This window comes from Myotis yumanensis, unplaced genomic scaffold (genome assembly GCF_028538775.1).
Source record: "Myotis yumanensis isolate MYYU_CA2020_CCGP unplaced genomic scaffold, mMyoYum1.0.hap1 SCAF_21, whole genome shotgun sequence".
Taxonomy (NCBI): domain Eukaryota; kingdom Metazoa; phylum Chordata; class Mammalia; order Chiroptera; family Vespertilionidae; genus Myotis; species Myotis yumanensis.
In genome coordinates, this window is record NW_027223772.1 from 8,451,688 (window position 1) to 8,468,850 (window position 17,163).

The 17,163-nt window shown below is 45.6% G+C and overlaps 1 pseudogene; it reads left to right on the top strand.

Moving 5' to 3' along the window:
- Positions 1-11,588: 11,588 nt before the first annotated feature.
- Positions 11,589-11,743, top strand: LOC138998830 (large ribosomal subunit protein eL39-like; annotated as a pseudogene).
- The last annotated feature ends 5,420 nt before the right edge of the window (positions 11,744-17,163 follow it).

Below are 17,163 nucleotides of genomic sequence, written 5' to 3' on the forward strand. Positions count from 1 at the left end.
TTTTTACAATTATCTTTGTCTTTAATTTGGCAATTTGATTATGAAGTGTCTTTGTGTGAACCTTATTGGGGTCATCTTGTTTAGAAATCTCTGTGGTTCTTGAACATGTATGTCTATTTCCTTCACCAGGATAGAGAGGTTTTCCATCATAATTTTTTCAAATAGGTTTTAAATTTCTTGCTCTCTTTCTGGCACCTCTATGATGCAAATGTTGGTATGCTAGAAGGTGTCCCAGGGGTTCCTTAAACTATCTTTTTTTTTTTTCCTATTCGGATTGTTTTCTATTTCTTTATCTTCTAAATTACTGATTTGATTCTCTGCTTCATCTATTCTACTGTGATTCCCTGTAATGTATTCTTCACTTCAGTTATTGTATTTTTCATTTCTGACTGGTTCTTTATGTCTTTTATCTATATTTTTATGTTATAGCCTTTGTTTGTTTTATTGAATTTATTGGTTGATACTGGTTAACAAAATTATATAGGTTTCGGGTAGACAATTCTACAACACATTATCTGCACACTGTATTGTGTGATGTTTGTTGAAGTTCTCACTAAGTTCCTCTACTCTGCCCCTAAGTTCATTGAGCATTCTCATAACCAGTGTTTTAAATTCTGCATCTAGTAGATTGCTTGTCTCCATTTTGTTTAGTTCTTTTTCTGGATTTTTGTTCTATTGTTTCATTTGAGACTTGTCTCTTTGTCTCTGCATTTTGGCTGCCTCCTATGTGTGTTTCTAAGCATTAGGTAGAGCTGCAACATCTCCCAGTCTTGGTAGAGTGGCATTATGTAGTAGGTGTCCTGTGGGGCCCAGTGTTGCAGCTCCCCCACTTACCTGAGCTGTGTGCTCAGGGTGTGCCCCTTCTTCCATGTGGGCTCTGTTCACCTTCCTGATGTAGTTGAGCCTTGATTGCTCTTGGCATGTCAATGGGAATGATATACACCCAGGCCATTGATTTTGAGAACTGGCTATGACCACTGTGCAGGGGCTGACTCCACAAAGCAGGACTGCTTCAGCTGGGCTCTGATGCCCACTGAGTCCACCCTGGAGTTTGTTGCTCATGAAGGTTGTTGGGTGGTACTTCAGTGTGTCTGAAGCTGTCTACCAGGTGCTGTCTCTGGGGAGGTGTTGGCCAAGGTCAACCACCATCTGTTCCCTGACTAGGACCATCCAGGATGAGCTACAAAGCAATCTTCAGATGGCTGCTACTTGTGCTAGGCTTGGAAGTACCCAAAAGAGGCCAAGCTGCAAACCAAGGCCAACTGCTGCTAGATACAGCTTAGCAAGATACAGCTTGTTTGACAGATTTTAGCAAAGTTTTAAGCATGAACCAAAACAGGCCATTTGTATGGAAAAGTTGATAGAAATGGCTTGAGTGGGCCCAAAAGTTGGTTGGGACGAGATTTCAGGGAACTACCAGGGCAGGGCCAATAGTGTTAGCTAGGTTGATGGAGACTTGAACATGTACCACCTGCCAGTTTTGTGGAGAGAGGGCTCAGAAAAGAAACAATGGCCTCTGCCAATGCTTCTGTCTGGGAGAAACTTGCCTCTCCATCTCTCACCCTGATGCAGATCAATTCAGTCCCTCCCCACATGTTCCTGACACCTTTCAAGCAGCTGCCCCAGTGCCAGACCTCAGAGGAAGTGAGTCCAGGTAAGTCCATGCACAGGCCCCTTTAAAAGGAATGTGTGGAATTCCAGCACCCCTTGACCTTACTCAGCCACAATCCCCACTGGTTTTCACAGCTAGAAGTTACAAGGACTTCTCTTCATGACACTGGATCCTGGGCTGGGGGCCTGATATGGGGTCTAAACACAGCCACACCCCCCCCCCCCCCCCCCGCCATCCTCAGGGGGCACCTTCATAGCTGGGATATCCTTCCCGATTTTTAACCACCACACATGGGTGTGGGACTAACCTGTTCTGCATCTCTACCACTCCTACCAGTCTCAAGATTTTTCTTCTGTATATCCTTAGTTATAGGGTTTTTGTTCACATAGATTTCAAGAAGCTCTCTTTGGTAGTTTCTCTGTAGTTTATTTGTAATTTTGATGTCCTTTATCTTTTTTATATAAAAATTATTGCCTGTTACATAAGTGTGTTGGTCTTCAATTCAAAGAAAAAAAATGTTTTCTTGTTTTGTTTGCACTCAGTACTCCTCATAGTGGGAAAATAAATCTGAAATCAAGAGAGTTATTAAACCTAATCTCCCCGTGATGGAAACCAACCAGTTTATGTAGGTGTATAATTATTACTAAAATTGGGAATGGTGTGGAGAATAAAAGGAGCCTAGGTGATTTTCAGATTTGTTCTCACTTTATTTTTTAAAATATATTTTTATTGATTTCAGAGAGGAAAGGGAGAAAGAGAGAGATAGAAACATCAATGATGAGGGAGAGAATCATTGATTGGCTGTCTCCTGCATGCCCCCTACTGGGGATTGAGCCCCCAACCCAGTCATGTGCCCTTGACCGGAATTGAACCCAGGACATTTCAGTCCACAGGCCAACGCTCTATCCACTGAGCCAAACTAGCTAGGGCTTGTTCTCACTTTAAAGAAAAGAGGGTCCTCCATTTCCCTTGGGTGAACCAAAACCCAAGCAAAGTCATTTAGTGCCAGCCGTGGGGGTAGGACGCTCTGTGATTGTGCACAAAGGTGAGGAATGGTGTCCTGCAGGAGGAGAGAAACCCTCCTACCAAATACTCCTACCTCCTGCCTTTCTCTCAGTACAGACCACTGTGCACAGGCACCAAGTAGGAAGTCTGGGTTTGACCTGCATGGAGCTGTGAGTGACAAAGCTCGAAGAGACCAGCCCATGTTAGTAAAATCTCAAGGCTGCCTTTAAAAAGTGGGCAACAAGAAAAGGAAGGAAAAGAATAAAAAGATAACAATCATTTTCTCTGTTTTTCCCAAATTGGTGACAATAAACATGATTTGCTTTTATAATGAGAAAACTATTAATAAATTAAAATTAAAAACTACACATACATGTGCCTAGAACGGATGACACTGACATTGAAATTGTGGTTGCCTTAAAAAGTGGAACTTCCTTCCCTTGTGTCAACTTCCTCCTGAATGTTGGCTTCACCATCTGTCACTTCAAAAGAGAACTTCCCATCACAGGGATAAAAGTACCTGACAGCTGGAACCCAGAGGGAAGAGGTTTGACCTTGACAGCATGTGTGTGAAAACCCAGAGCAGGACTGTGACTGCTGCAGCCTGGGTCAGGGAGCTGTCCCTGTGCAAACATGGAGGATGGAGGAGACAGAGCTACATGACTTGCCTGGCCCTGGTAACCCTGGGTCGGTGCTGAGGAAGGAGAAGTTCTTTCCAAGAAAGGAGTTCTGTTTAGGAGGAAGGTGCAGAGGGAGGTTGCTGGGCAAATCAAACGAAGGGCTGTAAGAGTCTTTATACTTTTGTTCTATGTACGTGTGAGGACAAAACTCACACGTTAGGTTGTGGGACCAGCGGGGCTCCTAATCGTTGAAGCCACATTTAGGAATCGCTACAGGCCGACTTTGAAGAGCTTAAGGAGCACTGAGCTCACTGCCACATCCTGAGAAATGTCCTGGGGGACATTCCAGGGACATTACGTATCTCCGAAGCTATGATCCCTGGCCAGGCTGAAACGGCCTGGCAAACCCCACGTGGGCAGCTGGCTCGACCTCCTGCAGGAGGGAGGAAACCAGACCACAGCTCACCTCCTGCGGCCACACTGAGAATCCTTAGGGGCCAGAAGAAAAGCCGTTCATGGGCCCTTGTTCTCAGAGTTGCTGTGAAATGAGCTTGGACAGCGTGCTCCTCATCCCCTCTGGGCTCTGGCTGCACTTGAGCTGCCATGCGGGCCTGAAGTCCCCATGTGGACAAAAGCACCCCAGGGACCCAGAGGTTCTAAGGCATGGGCTGGAGAGTATTTCTGAGCATTCTGATTGGTTCCAAATCTGGACCCCAGACCTTCAAAACAGAATCAGAACTCAGGGTGGGACTTGGTGGGATTTCTGCAGAAAGAGGTTTACAATTACAATCACAGGATTCCCTGACATCATAAAGCTACAGCTGGTCCATCAGTGTCCAGCGTCCATATGATCTCACTAAACCCTGATGATGTGACCCCAGAAAAGCAAACAGGACCTGGTTACTCCTGCATAAACAGCAGCTACGTCCAGAGAGGCTGTGACACCGAGAGTGGTGGAAATCTGAGCTTAGAAGTGGAAGACATCCATAAAGAGTAAAAAGATAGTTTCAGTTTTGCAAGACAAAAACAAGTTCTTCAGTCCTGGCCAGTTGCTCAGTGGTTAGAGCATCAGCCGGTGTACCGGAGGGTCTTGGGTTCAATTCCAGGTCAAGGTCATATACTTGGATTACAGGTTCAGTCCCCAGTCCTGGGTCAAGCACGTGCGGTAGTCAACCATTTCTCACAGCGATCTCTCTCTCTCTCTCTTTCCTTGCCTCTCCTTTCCGCTATTCCACTCTCTCTTAAAAATCAATGGAAAACATATCCTCAGTGAGGATTAACAACAACAAAGAAGTTATGGAGATGGATGGTGGCGATGGTTGCTCAATAATGTGACATGTCCTTAATGCCACTGCACTGTGCAGTTCAAATGGTTAAAGTGACAAATTTTCTATTATATCCCATTGCCACATTTTTTTAAGAAGAAAGATAAAACTGGAGCCTAGAACCACCCAGGTAACAGTGGAGCTTCAGAGTAATGTACACGACTGCCACTGTGTTCACATCACTCAGCAAAGCAGGACTCCCCAAAGGGGAGATAGAAAGAATGACAGATTGATTTTCAGAAGAATTTTATATTTGTTATTTCAAAAATATCTTAAAGTGGTTACTATAGGGAGGGATTAAGAATTTAGTTTAGCTTTTTTATTATTTGCTGTTTAATTTTTATCTGTTTCAGCTTTAATTCAACTGAATGGTAACATTTTATCCAATCTCTTAAACTCATTTTTTTCCGAGTCACCAAAAAGTGTGGTTAAACCAAACCACCTATATGTCTCTTCATTGTAAAATTGGGACTTTTTTACAAGTCCCATGTGATCATGTGAGATGGATTCCTGAGGACTTAATCAGGCCAAACTGTTCATGAGGAGACACATACTCCGCTGCATCATTTTCCAGAAGTTTGCTGAGCACCTATTCTGGGCTCCAGCCCCAGGCTCACAACAGGGTCACTGAGCCAAGCAGACCTATGCCGGCTCCCTGAGGCTGGTCACCTGCTCACTGAGGAGGGTCACCTGCTCACTGAGGCTGGTCATGGGGCTCAGCTCATTAGCATCCTGAGGGATGGAAGCTGTGCTGTGGGTCACAATCTGAGGGTGAGGTCACACTTGATGGTTACAAGCAAAGATCACAACTGATGAGAGAGGCCTGAGCCTCAACCCCTCAGGCCCAGGAGGAAGCAGCTTGCAGACACACCCAGGACAGGGACAGGAGGTCTGTCCCAGCAGAACCCCCGGGGCCTGAGGGTGGACAGGGAGGTGACCCTGAAAGGGCATTTTAAGGAGTAGCCACCCCCCTTCCATGTGCAGCCCTGGAAATACTGGTGGCAGAGCAGGAAGTGACCCCAGGACACAGCTGCTAATCTCCCCAGAACCACCCAGGCTCAGAGGGTTGCTGGCTCATGACTGTTGATCACAAGGACAAGTCTTCTCTCAAAGGGAGTGAAGACGTGTGAGGGCGTGAGGATGAGCAACAAGAAAAGAGTTTCACAAACAACTACAGCAGGGTCCCCTGGGATCCTAGGTGATGCATTGTCTCTCTCAGGGCTGATGCTTGGTGAGGGCAGCCTGGCAGGTGCTGAATGCTGTGACCCCAGCCAGCGGTGTTCCCGGGAGGGGTACAGAGGAGGGACCGAGACCAGCTCTTGGCCGATGAAGTGTCTTGTCTGTGGAGGACAGACTGTTCTATGATGATGGGATCACTGCCGGACTCATGAGCTTGATCTGGGCCTGAACAGAGACTGCTTCCTGTAAATGCCCTCAGAGACTATCTGCGCCCCGGGCCCCCCAACCCCCCGCGGCCCCCCTCATGCCCCAGGCACACTGGTTCCTGGAACAGGCTGTCATCATCTATCCTGCAAGTGTGCAAGGCGTTTTCCCTCATCTGGGATGAGTCATGCCAGTACCCCCTCCGGGCTGCCCTGCTCTACGTCATTCTTTAGCTCCCGCCAAGAAGCATGTGGGATAGCCTCTTCCTCTAGCCACCACCAAGACGCACCTCGGCTGCAGTTTTCCTTAATAAACCCTGTTAACCACCTGACCGAGTGGCCTGCCCTTCTTCAGTCTCTCCCTGCCCTCCTCCCTCAGAGGTAGATTCTCAGACTTGGCGCTTTTCCCCGGGTCTGCGTGTACACACATTGTCCCAGTGAAATCACAGAATTTTACAATGAAGAGATTTACATCTGGTTTGGTTTAACCACACTCTTTGGGGACTGGGTGGGGGTGGGGGTGGGGTGAGTTTAAGAGATTTAGATAAAATGTTAGCATTCAATTGCTAATGATTCAGACTATCAGGTCATCTGACTACAACCGGGGTCTTTTATCCTCCGCTGCTAAGTATTTGTATTGTAATGTAATATGTGTTGTTGGGGAAGAATAATTTTTTCCTTACCCTTCTAAGTTCTTTGGCTGGTATAATAATCACATCGACATAAGACAGATTAACAGGAGAAAAACAAATTTAATTACTCATTATCCTAGCAATGACAGGCCAAAAAGCCAGGCAAGAAGCATGTGTTTGATTTTAAAAAAAGAGCTTTTAGGAAGCACCGATTCAGGCAGAAACCCAAACAGTGTTCTGATTAGGAGACAAAGGCAAGGGGTGCTTCTGAGGAGGGGAGGGGACCAGTTACATCAACAGAAGGGAGGTATTTATGTTGGTGCTGATAAGCTAACCCAGAGACACGAATTCTAACAAAAGTTTTTAATTTTCAGTCTAACAGCCCGGTATTCATAATATCTGCTTTCTCCTTATACTTGCAAATAGTTCTTTAGGACACAATGTTGCTTTAGGTCCAGGCCAAAAGTTCTTTTGCCCTTTTAACATTCCAAAGGTTTGAGGAGTAACACAGGCAAGGCAGTTCTAACTGCATTTGTAAATGGCTCTGTTTACTTTTTTTTTTTTTACAAGTCCCATAAAAATATGAGAGCCAAGGGCAAGCTGGGCCATTGAGCTAAGGAAGGGGATAGATCCTGTGGCTTCAGAGGGGAGACAGGTAATTACAGAATAATAAAGAAGGCATGCTGGCCTAGCTGGTTTGGCCCCGAGGATAGAGCATCAGCCTGCAGACTGAAGGGTGACACTGAGAAGGGTTCAATTCCGGTCAAGGGCACATGCCCGGGTTGCAGGGTTGCAGGCTCGATCCCCAGTAGAGGGCATGCAGGAGGGGGCTGATCAATGGTTCTCTCTCATCATTGATGTTTCTATCTCTCTCTCCCTCTCCCTTCCTCTCTGAAATCAATAAAAATATTAGAAAAAAAAAAGAAAAGAAAAGAAAGAAAGCATGCTGATTGCCCGCATGCAGATAGGTCTTCCAGATAAACCATTATCTCCTTTTCTGGGCCAACCTCGACACCCCACCTAAACACCTTTAGGTGAGTAAGGGAGAGGTAAAGTTTTTCTTGAATTGATTGGGTCTTCATTGTCTTCATGTCAAAACAAACCATATACCAAGATAATATATCTTGGGGAATCTCGTTAGAACCTCTTTATGTGCATGTGTGTGTCATTAGTGTATACATGCATGTATGTATTGTATAAGTGCATATGTACATGTGGGCATTATATGTTTGCATAGGTATATGTGTATATATGTGTGTGTTGTGTGTGAATGTGCATATATGTAACTGTGTGTGTACCTGTGTAAGTATATGTGCGTATACATTTGTGTGTGGATGTGTGTATATGTGTATCTGTATGTTTGTTGGGGGGTGTAGTGTCTATAAGTTTATGTTTGTGTGTGTGTTTTGTGTATGTGTGATGTACATATTGTATATAAGTGTGTGTATATGTGTCTGTGTTTCATAAGTTGAGGGACTCTCAGGCCCTAAAGAGAATCTGTGCCTCTGGCCAAGAGCCTGGTTCTCACCCATTCAGCCATGATGCCCGTCTCCACAAGCGGGGTGACCACAGAGCATTACAAGACGTTCTTCCCCCCACGCCTGCATACCATCCCCCTGCCCCTGAGTGACCCTCAGGTTCTGTGAGCCCTCGGATTGTGTCACAGCCAGTGCCCGGATAAGCTTTCTGTCTCCCAAGAAGGGAAGGCAGTCCCCCTAGGAGGCCAGGGCTGCCTCCTGAAGGTCAGGTGACTCTGTGACCAGCTCTCTCCTGGGAGGGAGAAGCAGGTGTTTCCTACTGAGCCTTCTGCTCCTGAGTCTGCGGGGAGTCAGGCAATGCCCTTGGCTTTTAGGACAATTCGATGCTATGAGAGTGTTGGTGTTTTATTTTTCTAGACATTTTTCATGTAATGAAATCTTTGAAGCTAACATTATGACAGCTAGTTGTCAGTGTTCTTAGAGGCTCTTCAGAAACATCAGTGTCAATGGCTGCATAACACTGAAACAGTCATTGTCACAGCCCAGTGACCTAACTCTCCCAACCATGAGACAACCAGGCGTTTTCCCTGTTATACATAACTAGAGGTGTGGTGCATGAATTCGTGAACTGGTGGGATCCGGCCCCCCCTCACACCCCCTCCCCCTGTTGGGGCCGATCAGGGCCAGGGCCGTGGGGGGTGGGGGAGAGGGGTCACAGGCAGTTGGCCAGCTGGCTCTGCCCCCTGGTTGAACTCCTGGTCGAACTCGTGGTTGAACTCCTTGTTGAGGATATTAGGCTTTTATTATGAAGGATTCTGAAATAAACATCTTTATTCTATATTCTGTATTGGACGTGACACATTTATTTTTGGATTTTGTCACTTGACAGTTAAAATCCAAGGAGAAGAGCATTTCTTGCTAAGCAAATAAGTTGCATTTGTGTTGTTCTCTGTGGGGTTTTCTTTTTTCCCAGAAAATATTATTTTTATTAATTAACTGTTGACATGCCTTATAATGCATTTAAATATATATATTTTTTTGCTTTTAGAATGTCACTCTTTGAGCAAGAACAAAAAGAAAATTCAATCTTTTCATCATCATGAAAGACAAAAAATCTTTAGTTATGTCTATTGATAGTTTAGAAAACTTTCAGTTTCAAGACTCACTTTTGCCATTTTTCTTTTTTTTTAAACATATTTTATTGATTTTTTTACAGAGAGGAAGGGAGAGGGATAGAGAGTTAGAAACATCGATGAGAGAGAAATATCAATGAGCTGCCTCCTGCACACCTCCTACTGGGAATGTGCCCACAACTAAGGTACATGCCCCTGACCGGAATCGAACCTGGGACCTTTCAGTCCACAGGCCGACGCTCTATCCACTGAGCCAAACCGGTTAGGGCACTTTTGCCATTTTTCCATATAAAAATTTAGGATTGCTCTCAAATCTAGGAACTTCTGTCAAGTTGTATTTCTTCATGTCTATGCTATAGGTTCTCTGATGTGGAGTTTTCTCACCTAGTGACTTATTATTAGCTCATTGAATTGTCAGCACTCATGGACCAGTGCACCATGGCCGATGACCTTCTCTGTCTGGCTTAATGTCCTGAGTGTCGGGCAGGCACCTCTCACCAGGAAGCAGTCTTACTGGTTTCTGGTCTCTTCTCTTTGCGTGGCTGCCCTGCCACCTGGCCCGGGTTCCCAGTTCTCCCTCCTCCAATGTTCTGCACCTGGAAGCCAGCCTCCCAGCCAGGTTCCTGCCCACCTTGGTTTTGGGAAGCTGCTGAAGGACCTACTCAGTCAAAACAGGCCATCAATAGAGAAGACCCCACTGAGGACCTCGCCTGTAGAGAACACCCAGCCCCAGGGCAAAAATGCAAAACCAGCTATTTTGTAGAATGTTCTGCTGTGTGGGTCTGTTTTATCGCTTTCTCCTGGTGACATTTAACTTTTGCCTCCAAAAACTGGACAAAGGTGGGCTAAAGTCTTGATTAGATTCTCATTCCTCGTTTTGGCAAGAATACCATTTTGAAAGTAAAAAAATAACAGTGAACTTCGCTTCTCTTTGCCCCCAAAGCTGTAGCTGAAGCTGTTTTCCATCAAAGAGCAGCTTCTGTGTTTCTGACTGTGAGCCCTGAGAAGCTCTGCTGTGCGCCACACTCTGGGAGTTAGTTCCATGGAAGACAAAATTTCACAGAGAACGCAGACTGACAAAGTGAGACCACTGAGAAACAGCGACAACTAAATGCTGTCACCAGTATTGCCCCTCAAAATTTTAAAAAATATCATAATGCTAAATTTAAAAAAAAAAAGGATAAGGTAAAATAATAAAAATAGAAAGTTTTAATATACAAATGATGCATACTTTTTCAATTGAGAAATTTAATCTTAGAAAAAATTTCTTTCAGAGATCTTTCTCTTTCTCCATTTCAACAGACTAGTGACCAGTCGTCATGGGCTGTGTGGGCTTTTAAAGTTTATTGTTGCGTTTTTGTCCAGAGCTTTGCAATTTGCTGTGTATGGAAGCTCAGAGAAAGCAGCACAGGCCCTTCTCAGCAGTATTTCACGGCCATGCTGATTCCATCCTCTGAAAACTATAAACTCACCTACTGCTCCACGGGTAGGCTGTGCTTTGGGACGCACCTGAGCTCTGGCTACACTTGAAACAGGTCACAGGATCTCAGCATCGGGAGGAAACCTGGAAGTCAGGCATGTGGGCCAGAGCACGGCCCCACCGTGAAATGCAAGGGTCACTCGTCTCTGTTCCAACAGTCCGAGGACGGAGACTTGGGAAAGCAGGTGTTAATTCCTAAGTGCGCTGACACTGCCACCTGAGTTCCCATCCTTGTTTTGTCTTCCAGGTTACACAGACATCCAGATTCCTTGCCCACAACAGGCACTTAATCATTTTTTAAAAACAGTTATTATCCGATGCTTATGGATTTTGTTCATCTCCTAAAGACAAGTGCAGTGGAGACAAGATGATCTTGAGTCAGGACATGCTGGGGGCCACCCCAGCTTCTCAGGGGCTTTTGGAATTTGGAAAGATAGTTGTCTCCCGTAAAACCTGGTTCTTTATGGAAAGCGAGGCGATCCCTATTTTGGAACTTACAGCCTGGACATTTGACTCTGTTCTTTTCATTTCCACTTTAATAATTCTAACATTTCCCAAAGCAATGGCTAGCATTGCCTAGATCCAGGGAGGGTTGCATATAAGAAAGTCAACAAGAGCCCTGGCTGGGTGGCTCAGTTGGTTAGAACATTATCCCATCCACCAAAAAGGTTGCAATTAGAGCTCTAGTCATAGCACATACCTAGGTCTTGGGTTCCATTCCCAGGTGAGGTGTGTACAAATTGATGTTTCTCTCTCTTCTCTCTCTCTCTCTCTCTCTTCTCTCTCTCTCTCTCTCTCTCGCTCTCTCTCTCTCCAAATCAACAAACACATCCTCAGGCCAGGATAAAAAAAAAAATCAACAAGAAATGAACACAGCTCTTTCTCCGTCATCGAGGTGCGTGCATTCGCTTCTCCTTCACCATGTCTTCCCACAAGACTTTCAGGATCAAGAGGTTCCTGGACAAGAAACAAAAGCAGAATCGGCCCATCCCCAATGGATTCAGATGGAAACTGGTAATAAAATCAGGTACAACTCGGAGAGGAGACATTGGAGAAGAACCAAACTGGGCTTATGAGGAATCACACATGAGAGATGGCTGACATATTTATGCTGTATCCAGGTTGCCTACACCATTAAATGATTAAAAAGATCACTACTGTCTGGATAGTTGGGGCTTTTTAATTGGAAAATTAATGGACTCATGGTTTTGCTCTGTTGATTTTTTTTCTGCAGTAGAAGGTTGGTTCAGTAATAAATGTGTGAGGCCTTTTAAACTGAAAAAGAAAGAAATGAACATACTCGTATATAGAGAACAGACTGACAGCTGGGGGGGGGGGGGGGGCGGGGAAGGGTGCTTGCAGGGCTAGGTAAAAATGGTGAAGGGATTAAGGAAAACAACAACAACAATAACTCATATACAGGGACAATAGTATGGTGATTACCAGAGGGAAAAGGAGGGTGGGGAGAAGTAAAAGAGGGTATAGGAGGGATAAATGGTGATGGAAGGAGACTTGACTTGGGGTGGTAAAAACAATACAATATACAGCTGATGTATTACAGAATTGTACACCTTAAACCATTGGTTCATATAATTTTATTAACCGTCACCCCAATAAACTCAATTAAAAAATAAAAAACAAGAAAGGAACATTATCATTCCAAAAATACTGTCCTCATCTGAAATTAAGGGGCTGGGAGGAGAAGGGAATGAAGAATTAGGTATAGAGCTTCAGTTTTGCAAGATGAAAAATTCTGGAGATGGGTGGTGGTAATGGCTGCACAGCAATGTGAACGTACTACATCAAACAATAGCAAGCACAAACAAAAAGGGGGGGAAGGAATATGTAGATGCAGAGCTGAGATAAAGAAAATAAGAATAAAGTATTAGGGGAATAGGGGGAGGAAAATGGTTTAAAATGAAGAAGGGAGAAAAGAAAAGAAAAAATGTTTGAAAAGGAAAATACAGGAGAAAGCGGATAGACCTAAAATAAGAAAAAGGGAAAAAGATGAGAAATCAGGAGAGAAAGAAAAGAGGAAAAAATAATGAGTAGTAAAAAAAGAAAACAAATGAGTAGGAAAAGGGAAGAGGAAAATTAGATATATGAATGAAACAACAGAGACTAGAATCGTGGTTGGCAAACTGCAGCTCGAGAGCCACATACGGCTCTTCCACAAAATACCACGTGCGGGCGCGCACATACAGTGCGATTGAAACTTCGTGGCCCATGCGCAGAAGTCGGTTTTCAGCCTGGGCGAGTCTATTTTGAAGAAGTACTGTTGATATTTGGCTCTGTTGACTAGTGAGTTTGCCGACCACTGGACTAGAGTAATAACAAATCAATAATGCAGACAAAGAAGATAAATTTTAAAAGGAAAAAAAGAAAGGAAAAGAAAGTGAAAAAATGAAGTGGTGTTCTTCTCAGCAGAGTCAGGTGCCCCCTGGGAGCTCGCTTCGATTCCCACCTGTCTTCCAACTCTGGGCTTCCTGCGAGGCCCTCAGGTGCTGACCCTGTCAGGCACTGTCCCCTTTGCTTTCAGCAGCCTGCTTGAAGCTCCCAGTGATCCGCTGAACCACCGTTGGTGTCTGTCTCCACAGTTATTGGCTGCAATCAGGAGGGGCCTGTCTGTCCTCTAAAGTAGGTTTGTTAGCAGCACGGGGCCCTGGGCTGGGTCTGCAAACTTCCCCTGTTCCCCAGGCTCCGCCTCTGCCCGCCTTTGCCTGTCAGCCAGCTGTCAATCTTAATCACTCAAAAGTCTGTTTCTGAAAGGGCTTTAGGGATGCGGGGGATGGGGGGGGGGGGGGGGGTCCCTGTCCCAGAGCTACTCCTACGTGAGTGGCCCATAGTATTACTCTGCCCTCAGCTGGACAGAGATCCTCATATGGATACCAGCGGGGTGGGCTGGAAACCTGTGGTTTTTATCAGCTCTCTAGTGTGGGGAAAGTGCTGGTCTGGTTCCCGGGATAGTCCTCCCCCAATCCCGTCACTGAGAGCTCCTGCGACTGTTCCAACCCAGAGGCTTGGCATCAGCTTTGTTTCCTGGGAAAAGAACAAAATACAGGGTGTGGCATGCAGGCTCCTGAGGGTGGGGCAGGCTGTGTCACCCAGGGTGCATTTTTTTCTTTTCCTGTCCTGTGGCTGCTGGGAGCAGCCACTTCCTCTCAGGAAAAATGGCCATTTCGGTTTGGGGGCCGATGAGCAAATGTTCCTGGCTGCTGTATTTCCAGGTCTCCCTGCAGTGCTTCCACCGCAGCATCTCCTTAGGCGCCTCAGTCCCTGTCTCCCTCCCTGCACCAAAGCCTTGGCTGAGTAGCTGCAAATGAAAACTCTTGTGCTCTGGGTTAATAAAACAAACAAATAAAACAAAACAAACGAGATGAAACTGCAGCTTTCTCTACAACCGGCTCCAGACTCCACCAGGCCAGCAGCCCTGACGCCTTTCACTGCTGGGTGTTACGTGGGCTGCAGGTCTCGGCTCCGGTGCTCCGGGCTGTGGAGCCCAGCTGGGTTCCCGTCTCTATCTTCTGAGGAAACAGACCCTCCCATAGCCAGGTGCTCCCTCCTCCTCTCGGCCTGCCCGCCGCCTGCTGCCCCTGGAAGCTGGGTCCGCTCCTCCCATGACCTCGCCCTTCCTACTGGTCTCCAGGTGTATTCTGTCCTTCCTTGATATAAGTCTCCTCAGCTGGACCTCAGTTGGTAATTCCAGGCGAATGTTCTCCAATTTTGTATTTCCAGTCTGGCCCTGGGATGAGGTACATGACAGGTCTGCCTATTCGGCCACCTTTTTTGCTGCTAGCATAAATTATTATTAATAATATAATTATTATCCTTTGCAATTGTTTTCAGTGATTTTTAATGACCATCAGTCTTCAATCCTGGCTCTGTCCAGCCCTAAAGTGTTGGCTTGTCTGAAGTTACACCACCTCAGATCAAGCCCTGGCTGCCTGGCTTACCAGCTGAGACTGGTCCCCAAACTCGCCAAGCTTCCATCTATTCATCTGAGAAATGGGGATTAGGATTATGATGATGATCAAATGCCATAATCCAAAGCAGAGTGAGTGAACCATACATTCTACACTATCTACAGCTAAATGCCACAGGGATTTTGGATGCATTTTTCTCCCCCATTTTGCTTTTCTAGCTATACTTCCTAAGTTTTTCATAATGATTACCTGTTTGTTTGTTTTTAACTAACAAAAAATAGTAACAGAAGAAACTGCTGGAAGAATAATGGCCAATGTCTCACTAAGAACCCTTAAAAACAGCCACTACCAATTTATTCACTGAAAGCTCTAAATGGGAGGAAAACAAGCCAAATATTAATGATGTGCTTACTGTCCCATCCACAGGAATAGGACATAAGGAATGGATGACATTATTTTTCATGAGCCAGGTAACTGGTTTAGTTAATTGTTTTATTTGGTAATTTATATTCACACTAGAGGCCCAGTGCCCAAATTTGTGCACCAATGGGGTTCCTCAGCCTGGCCTGCTGGATCAGGCTGAAATCAACTCTGCAACATCCCCCAAGGGGTCTCGGGTTGCGAGAGAGCACAGGTCAGGCCAAGGGACCCCACCGGTGCACAACTGGGGCCAGGGAGGGACACGGGAGGTTGGCCAGCCAGGGAGGGACCGAAGGAGGGCTCCAGGGCATGTCCGGACTGTCTCACTCGGTCCTGATTGGCTGAACCCCAGCAGCAAGCTAACCTACTGGTCAACTGTCTTCCCCCTGGTGGCCAGTGCATGTCATAGCAAGCAGTTGAGCAGATCTAGCATATCATTAGCATATTACACTTTGATTGGTTGAACGGACAACTGGACACTTAATATATTAGGCTTAATTCCCCCTTAAAGGGGGAATTTCTATACCCAGATATCTAATCCCCAAAAAATATATGGCTGGCATTGTTCTACAGAAAACTAAAGTCACTTCTACAGGCATCTATTAACATGAAAACATTGAAACCTGTAAAGAATTTGTGTGAGTTTATTTGAGCCAAACTGTCGACAATTGCCAGGAAGCAGAACCTCAATGAATTGAGATAATGCTCTGGAGAATGGCAGGTTACATCTATATTAATACATTGCAATCAAAGGAAGGGTCGTAGATGGGTTACATGAAATCCATTGGGAATAGACTAGAGAGGCGGGAGAAAGCAAAGGGAGGGTGGGGAATGGGGAGGGGGAACCCCTGGGATTGGATAAAAAGTAAAATGATAGGCACATACTTAGGTAGGTGTAGGAACAATTAACATGATAACAATGAAGGAATTTGTGGTCTCTGTCCTGGCGCCCAGCACATTAGGTTGTGCCCCACAGGGTCCAGAAAAAGGGAAGTTACAAGTTACCCAGACATTTCAAGGGTATGTTATCAGATAGGCTCACTTAAGGTAAAGGTTGACCTTGTCAGTGAAGATACTGGCCCAGGATGTAACTACCCACCATAACTGCTTTTAGTTAAAGTTTAATTTCAGACCATCCTTTGTGGTTACTTTAGGTCTCTGAGTTTGCAAGACCGCCATGCAGGTCTTGTCAGGTTAGTATGTGGTCCTATCATCCACACATCTCATTTTTCTGACACAAAATGACTTCTTCCTGATTCTTCTCAACAACCAGTTTTACGTCACCTATTCTTCTATTTATTCCAGCTCATTCTCCCCAGAGACAGTCTTGCCACACTAAGGGGGTGTGTGCACCTCTGCTCATCTCTTTCTCCTGAATGCCTTCCCTTTGTCTCTGGAAACTAGGAGCTTTTGAATGCTAACTCCTCAGCTGCATCTCTAGAGGCACTTTGCTACTAAAGCCATTGTCTATGGAAGGTCAAGGCCACCTGGGGTCTTTTAAAGGCAATCAGGAAGCCGGTTATCAGTCTGGCTTTCGGAAGATGTTTTTAAAAGGAAGGAAGTCAATGGATTATTAATGAGTTTGTAGAAAGGATTTTGAACATTTACTTAGGCACTCAGTGCAGAACCGTGAACTCACTAGGGAGCATAAAGGAGAGGGTCAGACGGAGGTTGCTGTGGGAGGGGGAAGGCCCGACAGTGGCCCTGCACGTGCTGGGTCAGCGTGATGAGAAGGCCCCACCTGAATGCAGGAGGCAGCAGCAACCAGCAGGGCCTGCCCATCAGAACACATGTCACAGGAGGAAGGACTTGCCCTTCCTTTCTCAGGTCACAGTTGTTATTAATCAAGTTGGAAGTCCAAGATGCATTCCTGCCCCTTACTCCACCTGGTTGAGAGAGGCCAGTAAGCCAGGACAAGCGAAATAGGGAAACTGGGACAGATAGTTCAACAGCAGTAGACAGCCATCTAGAAAATCTAGATGCCAAGCAGTTGGCAGCCATCAGTAAACCCTGTCTTCCCTAAAGCAGGGACACTTGAGAGTAAATGGTTCGCACTTCTCCCCAGCCAGAAGGTAAATAGCTTAAATCACCCTACTCAGGGAGACAGAGAGCAGGAATCCATTAGTGCCATTTGCCGGCCACACCCAAGGACA